Below are 24,111 nucleotides of genomic sequence, written 5' to 3' on the forward strand. Positions count from 1 at the left end.
CACACACACACGTACAGAGGATATACACAATCTGTCACAATTCACACAAGAAGAAATCAATAATCTGAAAAGACCTACAACTACTAAAGAAAATGAGTCACTAATAATAACCTTCCAAGTCAGAAAACACGAGGCCCAAACACCTTGTGTCACAACAGCAAGCTAGAGAAGAAAAATCACATGGTCACATAAACAGATGTGGAAAAATCATTTGACAAAATCCAACACCTACTTATGATAAAAACTCAGAGCAATCTGGAAATAGAAGGAAACTTTTTCAACTCAGTTAAGAGCATCAATGGGACACCTATTGGCAACACACATACTAATGAGAAAGTAGAAGTTTCTCCCCTAAGTTCAGGAACAAGACAAGGATATGACCCTCTTACTGTTCATTTAACATCATATTGGAAGTCTTCACTAATGCAACAAGATGAAAAAAGGAAATGATAGCTATACAGATCAGAAAGAACAAAATAAAACTGTCTATGCAGATGACACAATTGTCTATGTAGAAATTTAGAAAGAATCAACACTACCAACAAAATATCCTGAAACTAATATGTGATTATAGCAAAGATGCAGAGCACAAGGTATATATACAAAGGTCAATCTTTTCTACAGGCAAAACTGAACAATGGGAGTTATTTTTTTTTAAAGGTAATAGTTAAATCAGCATTTCCCCAAAATTAAATACTTAGGTATAAATCTAACAAAACAGGTGAAGGATCTATATGAGGAAAACTTACAAACCTCTAATGAAATAAGTTTTTAAAAATTAAATAAATGGGTAGATATTCCACATTCACAAACTGGAGGATGCAATATGGTCAAAATGTTGGTTGTTCCCAGTATGGTCTCTAGATTCAATGCAATCCCAACCAAAATCTTAGCAAGTTATTTTATTGACAAATCAATTTATTTTTTTTATTGGAGCTCAATTTGCCAACATATAGCATAACACCCAGTGCTCATCCCATCAAGTGCCCCCTCAGTGCCCGTCACCCAGTCACCCTCACCCCCCGCCCACCTCCCTTTCCACCACCCCTTGTTCGTTTCCCAGAGTTAGGAGTCTCTCATGTTCTGTCTCCCTTTCTTATATTTTCCACTCATTTTCTCTCCTTTCCCCTTTATTCCCTTTCACTATTTTTTATATTCCCCAAATGAATGAGACCATATAATGTTTGTCCTTCTCCAGACAAATCAATTTTAAAATTTATATGGAGATGCAAAAAAACCCAAAACAACCAACATGATATTGAAGGAGAAGAATGAAGGTGGAGGAGTGACGATTCCTGACCTCAAGATTATAAAGTCATAGTGATGGAGACAGTGTGGTATTAGAGAAAGAGCAACCACGACAACAAAATAATAGGTCAATGGTATCCAGTAAAAAGCACAGAAGGACAGAAATATAGCCAATTGATCTTTGAGAAACAAAGTCAATACAATGGAGAAAAGATAGTCTTTTCAGCAAATGGTGCTGGGAAAACTGAGTATTCACATGCAAAAAAAAAAAAACTGACTTTAGACACATACCTTATAGCCTTAAAAAATTAAATCAAAATGGGTCATACATGGGTCATAGATCTAAATGTAAAACATAAAGCTTAAGATTCCTAGAAGATAACATTGCAGAAAATCTAGATGACCTTTAGTTTGACGATGACTTTTTGGATACAACATCAAAGGCATGATTTATGGAAAAAAAAATATACTAGTAACTTGGGCCTCATTTTAAATTAAAAACTTCTGCCCCACAAAAACCACTTTCAGGGAAAACAAACAAACAATAAACAAAACAACATCCCACTGGCTGGGAGAAAATGTTTTCAAAAGACATCCCTGATAAATAACTTATATCCAAAATATTTTTTAAAAGGACTTTAAAACTCAACAATAAGAAAAGTAACAACTAGATTTTAAAAACAGGTTAAGGATCTGAACACACATCTCACAAAAGAAGATAGATGGCAAATAAACATATGGAAAGATGCTTAGCATATGTCATCAGGGAATTAAAAAAAATAAAAATTAAAATAAGAAAGCTATCTGTACCACTACACACCTATTAGAATGACAAAAATCCCAAATATTGATAACACTTAATGCTGGTGAGTATGTGGAGCCATAGATAAGTTTCATTAATTGCCAGTGGAAATACACAAATGATAGATTTTGGATACTAGCCCTTTATCTGATAAGATATTTGCAAGTATCTTCTTCCATTCTGTTGATTGTCTTGGTTTTGTCGACTATTTCTTTTGCTATGCAAAAAGCTTTTTATCTTGATGAAGTCCCAAGAGTTCGTTTTTTCCTTTTCTCCTCTTGCCTTTGGAGATGCGTGGAGCAAGAACTTCCTGTGGTCAGCAGTAACATCCTCAATATTTACCCAAATGAGTTGAAAGTTTATGTCTCTACAAAAACCTATACCTGGTTAATTATAGTAGCTTTATTCTTAATTGGCTACACTTGGAAGCAACCAAGATAACCTTCCCTAGGGAACGGACAAATTAACTATGGTACATTCATACAACGAATATTCCAGTAACCATAGAAAGTGGAACATAAAATACCTGTCCTTTTTTTTTAAAAAAAAATATTTATTTATTTGAGAAAGAGAGAGGCAGAGACACAGGCAGAGGGAGAAGCAGGCTCTATGCCTGGAGCCCGATGCGGGACTCGATCCCTGGACTCCAGGATCATGCCCTGGGCCAAAGGCAGGCGCTGAACCGCCCAGGGATTCCCATGCCTCTCCTTTTTTAACTGGCTTATTTCACTTTACATAATCTCTCCAAGGTTCATCCACGTTGTAGTCTATGACAAATTTCTTGCCTTTTAAACCTTTGTGCATTGTTGGTGGGAATGTCAATTGATGTAGCCACTATGGAAAACAGTATGGAGGTTCCTCAAAAAATTAAAACAAGAACTATCATAATATCCAGCAATGCCATTTTTGGTTATTTACCCAAATAAAATGAAAACACTAATTTGAAAAGATATATGCACTCCCATGTTTATTGCAGCATCTTTTACAATAACCAAAATATGGAAAGAACATGAATGTCCACCAACAGATGAATGAAGAAAACATAATATATACATGCTAATGTATATAATATATATAATAGTATATATATATATTATTATAAAAACTTCTTTCTCATTAGTATGTGTGTTACCAATAGGTATTCCATTGATGCTCTTATATTATATATATTATATATATAATATATATTATTCAGTAATAAAAGTATATTAAATCTTGGCATTTATGATAAAACAAAGAAGCTTGAGAGCATTATTCTATCTGAAATATGTCGGACAGAACAAGATAAATACCATATGACTTCATTAATATATGGTATCTAAAATAATGACAACAAAGACTACAATAAAAACTGAGCTCATGGGGGCACCTGGGTGGCTCAGTGGTTGAGCATCTGCCTTTGGCTCAGGGCGTGATCCCGGGGTCCTGGGATCCAGTCCTGCATTGGGGTCCCCATAAGGAGCCTGCTTCTCCCTCTGCCTATATCTCTGCCTCTCTCTCTCTCTCTCTCTCATAAATAAATAAATAAAATCACTGAAAAAAAAAATGAGCTCAGGGAAGTATAGAAGAGCCTGATGATTGCCTGAGGCAGAGGATGAGAGTGAATAAAATGGGTGAAAGGAGTGAAAGATACAAATTTCCAGTTATAAAATAGTCACAGGGATGTAATGTATAGCATGGTGACTACAGTTACTAATACTGTATTGCATATCTAAAAGTAGCTGTGAAAGTGGATCCAGAAAGCTCTCATCATATGAAAAACAATTTGTAACTATTTAAGATGATGGATGTTAACTAGACCTACTGTGATGTTCATTCTGTAATATATACAAATATCCTTATGTTGTATACCTGAAACTAATATAATATTATGTCAATCATACCTCAATAAAATAAATATATTATTTATCCTTATAAGGCTTAATAATTTTCATTTTATGTATATGCCACATTTTGTTTATTCGTCAATGGACCCTTGAGTATCTTCCAACTTTTGACTATTGTGAATAATGCAGTTATGAACATGGTTGCACCAATAAATTTTTTAGTCCCTGCTTTCAATTCTTGAAGTATATACTCAGAAGTGGGTTTGTTTGATCATAATGGTAATTCTGTCTTCAATTTTTTAAAAATAACCCTGAGCCTGTTTTTTTTTAAAGGGGGCTCATTTATTGTCACTGTCCCAAATGTACAAAAAAATTAGAAAATAACCCCTCAACTCAGTCTCCCCACCCCCCCAACACCCCCCCCAACACAAATAATTTTTCCCAAAACCACAAACATCAACAGGTCCTGATATTTCCATAAACAGTGCAGCTAAGAAACAGTTTAGAGAAAATTAAACGGGATTCAGATTATATCTATTGTGGCCTCTCTGCCCTGAGAGTAGTAATCCCACATGGGTCTCAATCCTCCCCAATGGTCTTCCCATCTTTGATGGAAGAATCCTTTTACAAAGTGGCATGTTTGGCTGCTGCTTTAGAGATCCTTCTGTGCCTTCTTCTTCTTGGCTTTTTCTTCTTGAATTACAGGGGGTTTTGTTGCCTCTCATTGTAGCTAGCTAATAAAGTCACTTAATTCACGGCCACCTTCATATTTCTTTGGATTTAGCTTCTTGTTGGCTGGAGAGAGGTAGATTGTAGGAAAACCACTGACTTCATATGCAGAAGGCACATCATTGGCTGTCGCATCCATCTTGGCTATGATAATATCTGGGTCTTTTCTGAGCTTCTCTCCCAGTTCTTTATGCTCAGGCTCCAGATTCTTACAGTGACCACACCAAGGAGGATAAAATTCAATCGGCACATCTTTATTTTCGTTATTCACTATTTCATCAAAATTCTCTGCTACCACTACCTTTACTGGCCCATCATTGCTTTCTGGGATGGGCTCAGACTTCAGATATCTCTTCAGGCTGCCATCAAAGTAATCCTGCAGGAATCTTTCAAGAGCCTTGCCATCATGCGAGAACTCCTCTTGCATGACAAACTTCTCTCCTTTTGCAGTTCTGATAGCAACAACAGGAATCTCTCCAGCAGTGCTTTCCAAGACAAAATCAGAAAGTTCGTGGTTAAAAGTTTTGCCACCATCATCACTGTTTCTCCAGTAGTTGGAACCTTTAGCATTCTTTGCACAGTCCACATCATAGTAAGCCACGAGTAAGTCCTTGCCCTGTATCAAATCTTTATGGTCTTCTGTCATGTGAGGGAAGATCCCAAAAATGTTTTCTTGGATATTTTTTTTTAATCTTGCCACTGGTCATCTTCTGTTCTATATATGCCACAGTCTTGTCCTCAAACTTGCTCATCAGATGTGAAGGAGGAAACAAGGTGACACCCTCTCCCTCATCATCATCATATTTGTTCACCAGAGACTCCACATTAGTGTGTGCAAATAGGTAGTTATCTCGAAAGTTACTGGCTGCTTTTAGAAACTTAGAATGAGCTTCACTAAATAAATCTTGGAAAAAACCCACCACAGAAGCATCTTTATCACTAATGAACTTCTCAAATTCTTCCTCGGTCCTGGGAGGAACTGAGGCTGGTCCTGCCTGCTTCTTCAGATAGCTGACAAGTCCATGGAGAGTCCTGGGCCCATCATAAGCACCAGCTTCTTCACCATCTCTAAACATCCTCAGGGTTGGATATCCACTGACTCCATACCTATTACAGGTGTTTGTGTTGGCAGTACAACCAACCTTTGCTAACGGGACTATTCCTTTTAATCTGGTTGCTGCGGCTGCGTACTCAGGGGCAAGCCTCTTGCAGTGTCTGCAGGCCCGACCACTGCCCTGGGCCTGCGAGTAGCTGCGCGGTTAGATATTCCCACAACGGCTCACCACTGCTCCCCAACTGTGGTGTTTGTTTCTTTGTTTACTTTTGGCTACTTGATCTTTGCCAAATTCACCAAATACATCCCACGGAGAAAAGAACCATCTCTTCAACAAATGGTGCTGGGACAACTGGATTTCCACATGGAAAGAAAGTAACACCTATCTCACACCATATACAAAAATTAACTCAAAATAGATTAACAATCTTTATAGGAGAGCTAAAATCATAAAGCTCCTGGAAGAAAACATACAGAAAATAATTATGATTTTGGTATTGATAATGGATTCTTAGATATGACACCGTAAACATGAGCAATAACAGAAGAAATAATAGATAAATTGGACTTCAACTTAAAATCAAAGGACATCAAAACACTTAAACGGCTCTATAGAATGAAAGTATTTGCAAATTATTTATGTCCTAAAGGCTTACTATCCATAATATAGAAACAAACTCTTACAACTAATTCTACAATAATGCATGCAACCTAATTAAAATTGGGCATAGGGGTTGTATAGACATTTCTCCAAAGAAGACATACACATAAGAGCAAATAAATACATGATAAGATGTTCAGCATTAGCCATTAGGGAACTGCAAATGATAACCACAATGAGCTATCACTGCACATCTCTCATAGTGGTGGAAGTGAAAAGTTGGGACAAGAATACAGTACTGTATGAGGAGAAACTGGTCTCAGACTCTGTGGGGGAATGTGAAATGGTGCAGCCAGTATGGAAAACAAATGGGAAGTCTCTTACCAACAAACCAAAACAACTTCCTCCTCAAAACAAACACACATGCAGCTTCCATATGACCCAGTGTAATAGTTCGAGGCTTTGATCCCAGAAAAGCAGATTTATGTTCACTCAAAAACCTGTACACAAATGTTTCTAGCAGCTTTATTTGTAATGCCCAACAAGTGGAAAAATCTAGATGCCTTTCAATGTTTGCAGGACATCTGTGCCATGGAATACTACTCAGCAATAAGAAGAAACAGATTATTGATACAAGGAGCAACCTGGGTGAATTTCCAGAGAATTATGCTGAATGAAAAAACCAATCCAAAAGATTGCATGCTTTATGAGTTCAACCGTATCACATCTTTTCAATATCAAAATTTTAGGAATGGAGAATAGATTAGTAGTCATCAGAACTTATGTAAGTGGTGAATGGGACAGGGAAGTGAGCATAGCCTTTAAAGGGCAACATGAGAAATCTGCCTGCTGATGAACCATTCAGTGTGGTAACTGTATCAGTATCAACATCCTGCCTTTGATATTGTGCTATATTTTTCATGTTACTATGGGGGGAAACTGGTAAAGCATGTACAGGATCTCTCTGTCTTACAAGTGTGTGTAGATCTGTAGCTACCTTAAAAATTAATCAAAAGTAAAGATTAGCATATTTATGAATGCTTGATAACAAAGCACAGGTCATAAAGATAAAATAAATATGTGAAATGAGGACCTCAGAACTGTGGAAATTATACTATATGGAGTGAATGAGAGTATTAATTACATCTGACTTTATGGGCCATTATGTTTCAGATGTTTATTTGGTAGGCAACTAACGAACTTAGTAACTAGATTAAAGAAAATAGTATGTTTTACATAGACTGTGGATTTTTGTCACTTAAAGGGTGAATATGACCTATTTATCACTTATTATAAATACTGATAAATGACATTTGTTCCTCATATAACTGTTTTTTATTATACTGTGAATTTTATTTTTTAATTATGTTTTCAATCTTTCCATTAAACTTATCAGATTTGTTTTATTCCTTCATTCTCTCTTTTCCCTTGGCTCTGGAAACCATTCTGGTATTTGCATTATTTGTATAGTTTTCCCTAAAATATAACATATACCCACAGAAAGTTTAGAGTTAATATCACCTCCTTACCAACCACAGAGACAATACACAGTATTTTATTTGTTCAATGTGTCCTCAAATTTCAATTCCACCTCCTTTAAAATCCAAAATTAGTCATTATTTTTGTTTTTCAGTAGAAGCCTAATTAGTTTTCCACTTAGGTTCATTCATCCATTTGTTCATGATTACATCTTCTATGCCTTTCTCTTTGTTCTAACATCCCTTTTTCTTGAACTTGTTTCCATGAGGATCTGTGAACTGTACTCCTTTTGACTGAAAATATCTTGAATTCATCATTCTGGAATGACAGTTTGCTGTGCAGGGAATTCTAGATTGACATTTATTTTCCATCAGCACAGTGAGAATAAAATTATTCCATTTTTATGTTGTTGGTGGTTTTTTTTTAACTCTTATTCCAACAATATTGTATTATTTTACTAAGAACCTCTGAGTATGCCTTTAATTTTATTAATCCTGCCCAGCACTTGGCATGCTTCTACAATCCAAGGCTTCATGTAGTTCATTGAAACTCTTAATTTTCTTAATTTGCTTCTCTATCTCCTTCTGGGTATTTGATGGATCCTAGTATTTTATTAACCTGATATCCTTACTGGTCATTTATTTATTTACTTTTTTCATCTCCATCCCTCAGCACTCCATTTCAAAGACTTTTCTCATACAGATCAGCTGAGGCTACTGTGAAACTTACTAAGTTTTTAATGGAAATGATTATATATTTTTTCTTAACAGTTCCTGTTAGCACGTTAGAAGTTGCTCTATTTTATTTTTATAGTACCTTTTTATTTTATTTTTCTATTGATTTGCATTCCTACTTTCAGCCCTTAATAATTTCAAAGATATTTATAGTGTCTTTTCAATTGTCTTATCTCAGATTCTTGGAACTATTAATCCTTCTGACTCTTTTGTTTTACTTTCTACCATGACCTGTGTCATTTGCAGGTTTTCTTTGCTGACCCAATAAACTTGAGGATTACTTTTTCTGAAATATAACTTTATTCTGGGTTTATGTAAGGTGTCCTTAGAGAATTAGGTACAGTGCTTATAGACCAGTTTTGTGCTAAATTCTTAGTTTGGAGATTCATATTCCATATGTGGTGTGTAAATGCTGCCTCTCTATTCATGGGTGTGTAGACTTGTGTCTCTCTATCTCACATGAGGTGTGAATTTTTACTTGGCATTTCCTCAGGCCTGTGGATGATGTGTTTCAGTCCCTCTTTCAGCAAAAGGCAGCTATTCCAGAGTTTCTTTTAATTAGGGTCCTAGTCCCAAAGTTCTTTTCATACAGGCCATGAATCTTGCCCCAAAATGATATTAGAGCCCTGTCCCCTGACTCTTAGAACTCCTGTCTTCACTAAATATAATTCTGGCTACAGCAGATGCCTAATCAGTATAGTGTCCTGGAAACCTGGATTACCTCAAAACAGTATCAGGACTACACTAAAAGAATGGTTAGCCTTGACTCTCATCCAAGGATGTTAATAAAATGTGAGAGACTTCTGAATAATATCTTCTCATCTGTCAATGAAGCTTTTTGCCTCAACATTAACACAAATGTTACAGGGAATAAGCCATTGCAAAATATTTAATGGCAATTTTTGGCTGATGGATGCTGCTTTATGACTAGTTATCTTGGAAATTCACATTTGCTGCTCAGGATTCTCAAAAAATTATATGCACACAGGTTTCCAACAACAAACTTTTTCTCATTTCCGTGCAATTTTGTTGTTGTTGTTGTCGTTGTTCTGTTTGCATGTTCACCTGAGGACAATTAGGATTCATCTAGAGTAGCCTGTTTTTTTAAGATTTTATTTATTTATTCATGAGAGACAGAGAGAAAGAGAGAAAGAAGCAGAGACACAGGCAGAGGGAGAAACAAGCTCCATGCAGGGAGCCCAATGCGGGACTCGATTCCGGGTACCCAGGATCACGCCCTGGGTGGAAGGCAGGCGCTAAACTGCTGAGACACCCAGAGATCCCCCTAGCCTGTTTTTTTAAATAAAGAAAACTAGTCAATCAAAGTGATATACTCTTTTATAACTTGGAGGTAAATAGAATAATGTCAACATAAGGTGATGGCATCAAACTTTTGACCTTTATTTCAACAACGTTGGAATAGGTAATAATGTATGCAGGATACTGTGCAGATTATATTAGATAAGGCATTGACTCTTCTTATATATTACTTAAAATTATTTTAAATACATATTGTAACAAAGAATTACAATATGATAATTAGCTGTGATTATCAATAGCCATACTAGGGTGAAAAATTGGAACTATTTTCAATTCACACTAGAATAAGAGGATATTTTTTCATCTTTCATTGGGTAAAAAGTAAACACATTACAGTTTTGATGAATAACATTAATCTGCATAGTACATTTCCCTCCAATCCTGCAAGTCATTTTATAATGCTCTGTGCTCAATTCTTAGAAAGAAATGTGGACTCTAAAATCTCTTTCTGGTATTTGTTGTGATGAGCACTGGGTGTTGTCTGTAGGCGATGAATCACTGAATTCTACTCCAGAAACTAATATTACACTAAAACATTAACAAAATTTAAGTTAAAATAAAACAAAAAGTGAAAAAAAAGAAGAAAAGAAAAACAAAATCTCCTTCTATGGCATGTGAGGAGACTGCATCCAGAGAAGACATGAGGTCCCCCAGATCTCACACTGACCATCAGTGTGGTCAAGGTACTGCAAGAGGGCTGTCTAGGCAAGGGTTATACTTTAAATACTGTCATTGGAGGAAGAACCAACAACCAACAGGTAAATCATTTTGTGTGATAGATCAGATTTCCAGATAATAGGTAAGACTTACAAAATCAGAAATAGAAGAGAAATTTCAAACTCAAGGTACTGGTGTTTTCAGCATTTGAGTTTCCTTTCTGTTTCAGAGGTCATCTGCCTCACGAAGAATGGTCACAAGACAAAATTAACAGTGAGGTAAGATAGTATTGTGATTCCTTTAATCCTTCCAGCAACTTCCCCAGGTCTGTAATAATGCTTCTTTATATGCAGAGAAGCAGAGGCTTACAGTTTAAATAGCTTTCTCAAGATCACAAAGTGAAAAGAAAAGTGAACACGAATCTATCACTACACTTCTAGAGCACTTTGGTCAATTATCTATCTTGGTCTAAGGACATCAACTTGGTAGGAGATGGTTTTGTCTGAGGTTTTGTTTTTGTTTTTGTTTGTTATTATTATTGTTTTCAAGTAGGTATAACATAGACATTAGACAATTCATTATAGAGAAGCATGGAAATATTTCATATACCATGATAGGAATAATTCTTGCTAAAGTAGAAGTGAGTAATTGATACTGATTACTTGTTTTATCCACTCTGGGGAGTAGAACATTTACTCTGGTAATCAATCAGAAGTGACCTACCAAGTCCAAGTAACTCTAACTGTGTTGGAAAACTCAGTACATTAAAAAAGATAGATTTTATTGGTAATCTCTGAATTCATATTTTAGAATCAATAATGCATGGATGTCATCAATAAACAGCTTATTAGGCATCAATAAACATAGGAACATCAATAAGCATAGTTTATTACTAAACACCAATAAACGTAGGGACATAGTTCTGATATGAACTTTTAGTGCCTCCTCCTTAAGAAACAGCAGCAAGTAATCCCATTTAAGTGTTCTGTGTTAGGGTCTTTTAATCCTCTTTTCTAATTTTTCATGTATTTACCTGGTTTCACTGTAGATTCAGAATTGATGGCAACAAACGTCTTCACTCTTGTATTAAGCATCTTATGATTGCTTGATCAATCATTCTTGATTTTTCTGGTAACTTCTATGGTAAGTGGTTTCTGCCAATAAGATTCCACCGAACTTTGGTTTAGCCCAACCTGAGCATCCCTTTTATGTGATTATGTCTTTTCTGGCTGAATACAGCAAAGCAAGGGGATTTTTATAGTCTTTATGTGCAAGCATTTCCTACCCTGGTCAAGTCTGAAAACAAAACTCCATGTAGGGCTTGTGGAGACCACAGCAATTCCACAGTTCTTGCATGTTATCATCTCATGTCCCTGTAGCCTCATGATTTTGACAGCAACTCTGTGACCAAAAGTCCCATTTCAAGATAAGAATCAGTTGCAGTTAAATGATGACTACAAGTAAAGATCATCAGTCACCAAAGTTTTCTTATAGCTTGAAATCAAATACATTAAATGATTAAGGTGGGGGAGGGGTGTCAACAAATATTCAGAAGCAGTGCATAAAGGTTTTACTCTTATTTGTGTAATGACTTACGGTCTGAAACAGGATAGAATCTCTGGTTCATATACACAGGGCTTGTATAATCATGTACGCATGCATGTGTGTGTGTGTATGACTGAAGCCACTCTAAAGGAAGAGGGGTTTGATAACGACTCTCAGTCAATTAGTAGAGGATCGTTGGGTGGCAAACTTGTGCTCTCCATCATGGTGCCAAGATTTTTATAGGATGTAGTATTGAAGTCTTTATCTTTCAACTTTGCCTCTCTTTATTGTACTGTCCCTGAATCAGACTTATAATTTCTCTGGAATTAGGGAGAAATGATCCTTTAAAAACTAGCAATTTATCCCCCATCCATGGAATAATTTAAGATGGCTCTTTTGTGTCATCCTAAGTGTAAAATATTGCAGTTTACATTTTATTTATGGAAATATAAGTGTGCTGGCAATTTTCTTTGCATAAAACAGATGTGTTTTGAGGAAAATATATATTTCCCATGTACCCATTTATAGATATATGGCTTCTCTTGGGAACTGAAAATATTTCCATTTTTTTCCTCTCAAATCCCCTTAGTGTTAATTATCTGCTTACAGCCCTTATTTTCTTTTATAACAAACGTGATATAGGCTACTAAATCAATTAAGGCACTGGCTTCCAATTTGAATCTCTTGTTAGCAATAAGTAGGGTTTTCAGATTTAACTTTTTATCTTCTTATGAACTAGTGTCTCAGTAAATTTCAGCTTCTCTCATATTTCAGGACTGAAACTCTATGTGTCTATTTTTTATGTGTCTATTTTTAATCCCAAATATATGCAATCATTTATACATGTGTAATAAGATGAACTATATGTATGTGTAAAAATAGATGGAAACGTCTTCCTTTCTCCTAAAAGTGTCCTATCCATGGTTTTAATTTCAAATATGTACACCTTATGTGGACCTTTGTAAGCAATTTTAGAGTCCTCAAATTCTTTGAGGACATGATGAGATATGAGTATATAAATCATATATGATATATTCCATTTTGGCTTGGTATTCATATTGAGGAGCCTGAAGAAGTTTGGTTTTCAATCCAATTAGAACTGGTTATGGCAGTGAACACAGAAGGGGAGTGTGTCAACTCAGTGCATTGATGTTTCCCCCCTTTGGAATGTTATACTCTTATCAGATACAGAAGGTTGTGGGATTTCCATTAGGAGATGCACAAGGTAGTGTCCCTTCTTACTCAGCACTCAACACAGGGGGCCCTCACTTACTTCTGGCAGCTTGTTTTAAGAAAAAGTTATGCTTGAGATAGGTATCTATGAGAAAATGAAGTACCTGGGGGCCTCTGAGATGTGATAGAAAGCTGTCCTTCAGTTATTCCAACCTAGCACTAATTGTCTTAACTTTTGACTGGGTTTGAACTCCGATTTCCCTTGTATAGTATCAGGTTGCTGAAATTCTTTGCTGTTTTTCCTTCCTCTCACTTTCTTTTGCTTTCTCCCTTCTCTTTCTTCTTCCTTTCTTCTTCCTTTCTTCTCTACTCCTTCCCAAAACGCATGCATCGAGTCCTTCATGAATAACATGTGAGACATACTACCCATTCCCAGACTCTTTCCCTCTCCCCTCTAAACACCCGAAATAAATGTAATCAGCCAGTCACTTCATATGTGCAAAGATTAAGAACAAAGTCTTAATTGTAGAAGAACAACATACTTTCTTTCATGATTTTAGAATGCAGTATCCAGTAACCCTTCTCAGAGAAAAGGGCTGCTATTATTCTCAGGATCCCTGTGGAAAGTAAAGTTAGATCATGTAAGAGCAAAAGAATGTAAAGACTAAGACCCTGTAGGGAAAATGGAATTGCAGTGCTTTTGTTTTTCTGTTCTTTATTTTAAGAAATCTTTATTTTATTCTACAGAAATCTTTAGAAATGTCAGTTCTCCCCAGACTTGAATTACCAAAAAGCTGGCATTTTATGAAGACAGATCCTAAATAATGTGCTTCAGGAAATCACTACCCAACCCTAACTCCTTTACGGAACACTCTGCCCTCCTGTCTATATTCATTGTAGGAGGAAGATAAAAAGCTTCATTTCTTTTTAGTGGTTGGTCTGTGGTAAATGGTATCTTATTGTTTTAAGGAGTGATCTACCAGCAATGAATGTATCATTTAAGTCAGTCCTGGGGAGCTGGATTAGTCTTGCTTTCTGTGCAGTACATAAAGCAAGCTTAACATGGCCTGCAGAATTCCAGACACCCAGAGGGGGATTACAAATGTTGCCATTACCCTCTGATTCCAGAAGTATGGGACTGTCTCTACTAAATGAGATTGGACAAGAATAAAGCCAGTCTATTCTCAGCTTGCCAGCTGCAGCTCAGCTCAGCTTTTGGGTGAAATGAGGTGCTTATCTGCTCTCTTCTCTCTCTGCAGAAACTCCTTTCATACGAATCACGTGTGTGCATTTCCTTGTACCATTTTATATTCTTTCTCTCAGCTCCACTCTGTCTCCATCCAAGGAATCTTCAGACTGAAAGATGAAGGATTGAATGGAAAGTAGAAGGTTCTAGAATTATACATGGACTCAGTACTGGATTTTGGGACAGGCTGTCTCAACTGATAACAACAAACTTGACTGAAAGGTAAACCCTCTCTTGTTCAGTCATTCATCCATTCAAGAACCCACATTTCAGTTCAAATAATATTTCTGCATGGGCAGATGAAGGGCCTACTTCTGGTAAAATTCCATAGTTATAGCAGTTTGTCTGCCCCCCCCCCCCCGGAAGCCCCATGCATTGGAGCTTTTAAAAACACCAGTGCCCAGCAATTATATCAGAGTCTCTAAGAATAAAATCTGGGCATAAATATTTTTAAAGCTCCCTCAGTAAGTCTATTGAACAGGCAAATTTGAGAAATACTGAGTTAAAAAATTTCAGGCATTTGTAGTTACATGTGGATGTATTGTGAGGGACATGAGAAATTTGCTGAAAGAGTTGAACTCAATATTTCAATAAGTTTTTAGTTCATTTAGAATGAAACCAATATACCTGCCTTGACAGGAGCTAGCACCTTGTTAAATTATTTATAACTTAGAATCTTGCCCTTGTTCTTATTGACTGGAAACTTGGCTTCTTTTGTGTCTACTGAAAATAGGACGGAAGTGTCAAGTTATTAATATATCATCAGTGTGTCAATGTTTCTATTTATTGATGAAGGTGTATTTGGCTCCTGTGGAGGGCTCAGTGAATATGAAATTATACCATAGAGAGGGAGATAGTTTTCTAAGAACTTTCTTCTAAGAAATGTTGGAGCTCAATATTCCAGTGCTGTCCTCTCTAAAACAAAATCCCTTATCAGGTCTAAGTTGCTTATGACAGCTCGTTTATCTCTTGCTCTTGAGATGTCAGAAACAATATTGCCAGTTTTGCCTATAGCAGGCATATCGGTTATCATCTCCTCACTTCCATAACTTCTCAGGGCCTCTTCCTTACAATTTCCCTAAAGACATACACCCATGATCCATCACCACAACTTAATGGGTTTAGATGGTGAGCTGACTGGAGAGGAACTAATCAGATCACAATTTAAGAATCTGGAACTGGTACAATGACTTATGCATAACTGGTAAGGTAATGATGATCAAACAGTATGTGTGTGTGTGTGTGTTTTGCAAGAGTCAGTGGCCATGGAAGGCAAGAGGCAGACCATACTGAAGTCACTGGCAGTAGACACATCTGTAAGCAAAGAAAGCTGGTCTACAGAGAAAAGTGATGGAGTAAAGTCACTATACAGAGAAAAACAGATACACAATGCAATGTACTCCCATGAATGATGGGGGGTGTATATCTAAGTCCCTGAGTTTCCATTATATGACATTTAATTTATGTTGTTAGTATTCATGACTGTGTACTATTAAATTTTAGCCATCTTCTATGTTTCTTTTTTTAAGATTTTATTTCTTTATACATGAGAGACATGGAGAGAGGCAGAGACACAGGCAGAGGGAGAAGCAGGCTCCAAGCAGAAAGCCTGATATGGTACTTGATCTCAGTACACTGGGATCATGCCCTGAGCCAAAGGCAGACGCTCAACCACTGAGCCACCCAATGTCCCTTCTTCTATATTTCTATGTCATTTTGTCCCCTGAAATAAAAAGTTTTAACAAAAGTGGAGCATGGGTGGCTCAGTTGGTTAAGCATCGACTCTTGATTTCAGCTCAGGTCATGATCTCAGAGTTGTGAGGTTGAGCTCCATGCTCAGTGGGGAGTCTGCTTGAGATTATCTCTCTCCCTCTGCCCCTACCTCTCCTCCCAGTTGCATGTTCCTCTCTCTCCTTTTCTCAAAATAAATAAAATCCTTTAAAAATGTATTAGCAAAAGCATCACCACCCTTCAAAGCCTAGTTGTCTATATATTACTCCCTCTCATCCTACAGATAACTGTTAGTTTTCTGTACCATACACTTTATGGCTTAGAGGCGCAGTAATTAATTCTTTCACAATTCTGGAGCCTCAAAGTCCAAAATCATAATATTGACAGAGCTGTGCTTCTTCTGTAGGCTTTTGGAAAGAATCCTTCATTGTTTTTGCTATCTTCTCTGGTTGTTTCTGCAATCTTTGCTTTTATTTAACTTGTAAACACATTAATCCAATCTCTATCTCCAACTTCACATGGTATACTCCTCTAAGTTTATATGCCTCTGCTTTTCCTTCTTGTAAGTCATTGTATTAGGGCCCACTCTAATCCAGTATGACCTCACTTTAACTTAACTACATCTGCAAAGATTCCAAATAAGTTTACATTCTGAGATTCACAGTGGAAGTGATGTTTGGGAAACATTATCCAATCCAGCATAAAGTCTATGAAATGTATTTTCCTTGAATCTGGGCAACATATTGCTTTGAAGGTCCTTCACAGAGGTTCCCAAGTTGAAGAATCAAGTGCCTCCTAGACATGTTCATTCACATCACTGTACTAACATAGAGAGAAAGGAATTTGAGAATGAAAAAAAAATTGTAGCTTTTTCTTGAGGCCAAGAATATAAATTAGAACTACTAGATCCTGGATATTAAAGATCACAAAAATAAGATAAGATTGGGAAGATCTCCTCAGAGGTTATGAAACAGTGAATCTATAGTCTAAAAGCATCTAGGAAACTGCAATAAATTTTCTTTGGCAGAATAGAATTTAATCAGATGATGGTAAACTGAGCAGAAATAGCCTGTATTTCTCACTGTTTTCTCTTTCAGTATTTAAAATTCTTCACTTGAAGGTGCCACTATTCATAGATTGTCCTGACTTTAGAAAACAAGGGTAAACCTTTACCCTCAATATTAGACAAGGTATTCTTACTGTTATAAGCATGATGGCATATCCAATCCTAGGTGGACTCCAAACATGTTGGTGTGAATTATCTGTTATACCCAATTTCCTATATTTGAAGAATCACACAGACAGTTACAGGAAAATCTAAACAGACTTAACTTTGCTTCTGGGGCACATTCCTCTGTTTGACACCTGTATTCTTAATCTGTATTGGTATTTGGTTACATTTTGATGACGATTTGTTATTTTGCGATCTTACAGATCCTTACAGATCCTTACAGATCTTACAGATCCTTATTGCAAAATAACAAATCATCATCAATGCCCCACTTATTCAAGGATCTTACAGATCATTATTGCAAAATAGACTAGTCTATTTATCTAACAACTAGACTATTTATATTTTCATTATCTTTCATTGTCTTGTCAAATCCTGAGAACTTAATAAACTTTCATTGACTTTCTGACTGACAGACAAGGAAAAGAAGGGAGACCTTGTGCTACATGTATTTTCCCAAAATATCTCATTTAATCTTGACATTAATCCTTAGGTTAGGTGTTATTATCAATAATTTGAAGATGATAAAACTGGGATTCAGATAAGTTGAGTAGCTAGTCCAAAGAGATCAAGGCAGTAAGTAGCACATCAAGGATTCAGCTGTAGTCTGTGACTAAATTCTATTTTTCTTTAGCTTCAATGCTGTCTTTATAGAGCTTGGGCTAGATGATCTCATGAAGTTCTTTCTAATCATAACATATATAATTTTCCAGTGTGATATTGGTACAGTGAAAATGGTGGAGTTGGCATATGCTGGGTTACAGTTTGCGATGGACACAGTTTATTTTTATTACCATTGTTTTCTCCAAGAAATCTGACTGCACAGCTTCTCTCCCTTGTCCATTGTCTTCCTGCCACTCCTTATAATATCAGGGTTTATTTTCCACCTTTTTCATCTGGATTCCCTTTACGCTTTACCATGTCCTCCAAAGTATAAACACAGCAGTTCTTATTTAGCTGTTGGTTGGTTGTCTGTGTTGTCTAGAACAAGTCAGGAAAATGGTACATTTTATGTAATAAAGAAAATAATAACCATTAAGTGCCAACTCATCAGGTATTCTGTTAGAATGATTTTGTATATAATCATCTAATTTGCAACACCAAGGCACCAGCTGGTTTTGTGATAATACATCTTCTGAATTCAGTAGCAATCTATAAGCTTGTAGATACACAGAAGCCAGAAGAGAAGATTAGTCACAAACATTGCTCTGGTGATTCTATTCCCTTCTACAGGAGTTCCAGACCCCAGAAGCAAGTGATCTTTTCCCAGATGGAAGCCCTGAAGTCCAGAGAATTTAAATATTCTACTCAAGATCAAATAGCTATCATGTGAATTTGGATTCAAACTGAGGTTTTTCCACCCCCCAACTAATCACACTGTCTCTACTCTTCCCAACTACCTACTCTGGTTTACTCTTGGAAGGTAATTACTCTGTGTCAGGCCCTGTTCTAGGTGCTGGAAATAGAACTGCGAAGATGTCCCTGTCTCTACTCTCAGTAACCTGGTATTTGAGTGGAAAGTAAATGACAATCAACAAGGAAACTAATATACAATGAAAGGTAACTTTGTTTAGTGCTGTTAGGACGAGTATAACTTTAGGGTGTGTATTAGAGAATATTGGGTCTTGGAGTAAGAAATTTAGATTAGGTGGAAGAGAAGGCATTTACAAGGAGGCCTCTGTGCTAGAACGCAGCAACAGAATACAGCCTGGAGGGCAGTATTCTGGGGAGAGGAAGAGCTGGCACAGAGACCCTGGGTCACAAGAGTGAGCTGGTATATTCAAAGCACGTTCTCAGAGCGTGGTGAGCCTTCTTCTCTTGTCCATTTGTCACTATGAGAGCTGCTGTAGCTTAGCCAAGAAGGAAGCCAGTTCCCTGAAGTATGGAAGCAGAAGTATGGAAATCCCATCTGGGAGCCACCGTGGTATTCATCACTCCTGAAAGGGGGCTGCCTTCTCTTTGCTGGGCAAAGTTCAGTCCTGCAGGTCCACACCAGTTCAGGCTCTCTGTTCCAGAGGGATCTCTGTGACCCACAAAGCAATTTGGTTTTGTTTTTAAATTACAGAAGTGGCCTTTCATTGCATAGATTCTAAGCAAAAGTCATGAAACTGCACAAGGAATTGCCACAGCGACTTACGGAAAGTTCCAAAGGGGAAAGGAAATAAACAAAAGGGCTGGAGGAAAGGAACAAGACATTTCAGTTGGCGTTAAGCTGACTTTTCTTCATTTCCCATAAGGTCACATTCAAAACTCTCTTTGCATTTGGATAGCTTGGAGTGGTTGAGTGTTTGCTGTAGGAAAATGATCACCTTTTCTGCTACTCCTCCAGTCAAGTCTGTATAGTAGATAACAAGAAGGAAGACTAATGCAAAACCATTTGAGACCTTGCTCCCTAGTAAAGCACAAGACCTGGTAAATCACTTTAAACAGAAAGCATAGAGGATGTTTTTAAATTCTGATGAAATGATCTGCTCTTTCCTTATCCCCTAATCTCTACTATCTCTGCCTTTACAGGAGGGTGATGGCTAAAAAGAAAAAAAAAATGTGATGATGTTCAGGGCAACAGAATCCAAAGTATTTCAGGTAACACTTATCCCCGGGGGAGTCATACTTTTCCTGGTCTGAAAAAGTTGATCGGTCCTGAGGGAGAGTTTATGGTGTTGCAGTTGACAGTGGTGTTTTGTTTTTGCTTCTACTTCAACACACTTTCCCTCTTCAGAAGGTCATGCACACAAGATCTGGCTTACACAATAATATTAGGAATGCCAAAAAAAAAAGAAGAAAGAAAGAAAGAGAAGAAGAAGAAGAAGAAAAGAAGAAATGCCCCACCATCCATCCATCCAAGTGATTGGGTAGCTCAGTAACCAGTAGCAGTGATATGTTTACTGAGCACTCAGTATATAAAAAACACTATGTTTCTTGAAGGTGCTTTCACTCTTCACCCTAATATTATGGACTGCTAGGGTCTGGAGCAATATATACATACAAGAAAGTGAAAATAGTATCTTAACTCATTTTTGCTGAATAATTGCTCCTCCAAGGTAAAGTTGAATCCAGCCAAGATGGTAGGGATTAGAGGAAGAAATCACAATTAACTGTTCAATGCACACGGTCATCATATTTACCATAAAAAATTCCATGGTTTTGTCATTTGAGTGTACTCAGTCAATCAAATATTTTCCAATTTAACTTTCCAAATTATCTTGTGTCCCCACATGCCTTGAGACTGTTCCTACTGCCTTAATTCAGGGCTGGGACTAAAAAAGTAATGAGAACCCCATTTGTGACTTTTAGGGTCTTAGAGTATCCATTAATGAACAGAACAGGTCTGCATGGGTATAGAGTATGAGGTCTGCTCCTACTCGATGATCACTGAGATGCCCAGAGCAGATAGAGACCAGGAGTCAAAGCAAATATGACCACATAAGTACCTAAGCTGGGACAGTCACTTTCTATTACAAACTAGAAAGGATGATACGAGAGAAGTGGACTAAAAGGTCTGATACCATGGAGAGCCCAGGAATAAGTACAAGACTGGAAGAAAAGTGGGCACGTTCAGTGTGATTTCAGAACAGATACCCTGAGTGGTTGAGAAGGACGAGGCAGACATGCTCATCTGATACCTAAGCAGATGCTTAGTTGAATCACCATCAGCAGTTTCAACAGCTCCTGACGCTCAGGCTGACCTGAGCATTTAATTACATGAAGACCAATTAAAACACAGAATCTCATGGCTGAGGCCCCAGCATGCTGAACATTCTCAGTGACTACAGTGATGAATAGCCAAGGCTGAGAACCTGAAAAATAAGAGGTTGGAAGTGGTGGGCAAGCCCACACAGGGTAGTACCCAGCATCCAGCCAGCCTATTTTCTTCTGTTCTGGTCCCCAAACCCAGGGATTTGGCCACATTTCTGAGGAAGTGCTTCTGCCCACTGTAATTTGGGAATTCCTAATCTCTTCCAAACTGGAATTCCTCTTTGGTTCTCCTAAATACAAGTCCATCAAAACTTCTTGATATAGACATAGATTACAGTAACTCCTGATAGCAAGTTAACAAGTGTGTGTATGCTACAAGGCTTTAGTATCTGGAAACTTGGTTCCAGGTGCTGGACAAAATGTTTTCCATGCATGATTTCACTGGCTCCTCACAACCATTACATAAAAAAGAAAACTGTCGGTTCCTTTTTACAGATGGGAAAACAGTTGTTTAGAGAAGTTTAGTAACTTGGCAAAGTTCCTTTGGCATGTCTGTTTATCAAGACTGGGCATGAGCCCAGGTCTGTGTGATTGAAATCCTTGATCTTAACTGAAAGATGACACAGTTGTATGGCAAAATCACAGAATATGATAGTGGCCACTGCTGTTCACTATTCTCACTATGTTGAGATGCAAGCCCCAACTTGCCACGAACTTCTGACACCAACTCTAGGAAGGCCCGTGGTCTTCTCCTTCATGGTGGCACATCCCACCTGGGTCTTGTCTCTGGGGTTAGGGATTGAATCTAGGCAGCACAGGGCTAGTATAATCCAGTGTGGGCTTGGGACTCAGAGTCATCTAATTTAAAACTGTTTGACCTTGCAAGTTACTTCTTCATCTCTTTGAGATTTGGTGTTCATCTGTACACTTAGAATATTTTTAAAAGAAAAGCATTGATAATGAGGACCAAAGGAGAAAGCATATAAAATGCCTATTAAAATGCAAATGTGTAACATATTCCTAATAGATGATGGTGGATGCGGGAATGGTTTGTATTTCTTAGATGCCATGAACCCAAGACCCTTCAGACACAGAACTCTATTCTGCTTGCCTTATACTTTGGGCATTTCTTTCCATAGGGCCAGTATAAACCTCAGTCCTGGTCCAAGGAAGGGACTAGTGTCCCACAGCCCTTGCTTCAGTTGGAAAGGCCAGCCTAGCCTTGTGCCATTTCTCATACTTGCCACTATGGTTGCTCTGGCCTGGCTTCTTCCTGCTTCCTCTACCTTCACTACTTCCTAGTTCGCTCTTAAAACTGTGTTACTAGGTCTGTAAGAATTGCTGTTAAAGAATAATCAATCCTGAGTAAACACTCTGGATTCACACCCAGGGTCAAAAGCAGAGCTTCAGTGCTGAGTCTCTGTAGCTGTCATTTTGATACTTCAAAGTCTTGTATGCTATGGAAGGGTGGAAAATGCTACCATGCTTCATCAACCAAGGACAGCTTATACCGGGCACCTCTCTGTCCATATGCCTTGGAAAGTATAAAGTAACAGGCGAATATGGCCTGCCTTCATATACTCAAAATTTAACAGGAAATTAATAATGTGATTCTTACCTAAAATAAACTTACACACACACACACACACACACCTATATCCCCCTACCACTTACACAGATAACAGAATTTCATCAATATCTAAGACAAAATGAGACTTCAAATATATTTCCCATTTGGAGTGGGCTGTGATTAGGGCCCATGGTCAACCTGAGTTTATTTTCAATTGCCTCAGACTTTCAGGGTGCTTAGGTGGGAAAGCCTGAGGAGCTTTGGGAGAGGTATATAGAGGTGGAGGCCTGGTGGGCACAGAAAGTCAATGTGTCATATTAGTTCAAAACCCAGCTCTGCCACCAGAGAGCTACATGATTTGCAAAAATCACTTTGAACTTGAGTTTCCTATATGTTACAAGGATTGCTATGCTGGTGGTTCTATATGCCCTGTCTCCCCACCTCCATCCATGTTCACACCTTCTCTGCTCCGCTTCAGGTACTGGAAGGCTGACCCTGTGGACTACATGCTGGGGAGGCCATGGCAGGGCAGCTCAGAGAAGGAAAAGAGGGACATTGTAGAATGTCACCCACTCCCTTTCCTGCCTGTGGAGTCTTAGCAGTGACTGCATTTCTTTATGGCTTTAGTTCCTGCCTGAGAGTCCCCTTAACAGTGGTAAGCCCTTGCTCAGTCACAACAATGATCCTTTCCCCTTTGCCCCTTCATGTCAGGGATGAGGGCTTTTCCCCCACAGCCAGTCCCAGAGCCTGCATGCTTCACCCTCACTCATGGGTTCCTTTAGCCTCACCCACACCATCTGTACATCACTGTTCACAAAGCTCTAGTAGGTTCCACAGGTCCTAGGCCATTACTTTCCTGCCCCACCTTGATGAATACAATATCAATATCTATAAGTGCCCGATTGCTGAGAGTATAGGCATATACGCATTGTGTGCACTTGATAAGCACTGAATAGGTGGTAGCTATTGTTATACTTTTGTTTACTTCTGGGTAGGGGAAAGGCTACAAGGACAGCCCGTGCTAGAAGTCATGGGTATTACAATACCCACACTGTTCCCAGAGGTTTGGTGACCCAGGCTGCTACCCCTGCCCACACTCCTGCACAAGAAAACCATATGTGTGACATCATATATGTTTTCTTTGGGTTTTCCCTTACTTGAACTTCTTCACCTCAGGATTTGTGAGTCATCATTATAGAACCAGGCATATCCCCTTCCTGAGCCCTCTATCCCTACAGTCCCAATTATTGAGTCAGTGTCTGGCAGGCATCAGTCTGGGTCGTGAACATATGTCAGAAGAAGGAAAGCCATGTGAAAGAGGTTTCTGGGAACCCAGGACTAAGAGCCAAAGAATTGCATACCACAAAGGCATTTGTAGAGAGAACTGACCAACTGACTGACCTATGCCTCCCTGAAACTCTGTTAATGATGGATGCTAATTAGGCTCCCATGATCTTTTTTTCTTGCTA

The 24,111-nt window shown here is 37.9% G+C and overlaps 1 pseudogene; it reads right to left on the reverse strand.

The window, feature by feature from the left end:
* Positions 1–4,528: 4,528 nt before the first annotated feature.
* LOC129504004 (protein disulfide-isomerase A3-like) overlaps positions 4,529–24,111 on the reverse strand; it is a 119,465-nt pseudogene continuing 99,882 nt past the window's right edge.

The sequence above is a fragment of the Nyctereutes procyonoides genome, unplaced genomic scaffold (assembly GCF_905146905.1).
Source record: "Nyctereutes procyonoides isolate TBG_1078 unplaced genomic scaffold, NYPRO_anot_genome, whole genome shotgun sequence".
Taxonomy (NCBI): Eukaryota; Metazoa; Chordata; class Mammalia; order Carnivora; family Canidae; genus Nyctereutes; species Nyctereutes procyonoides.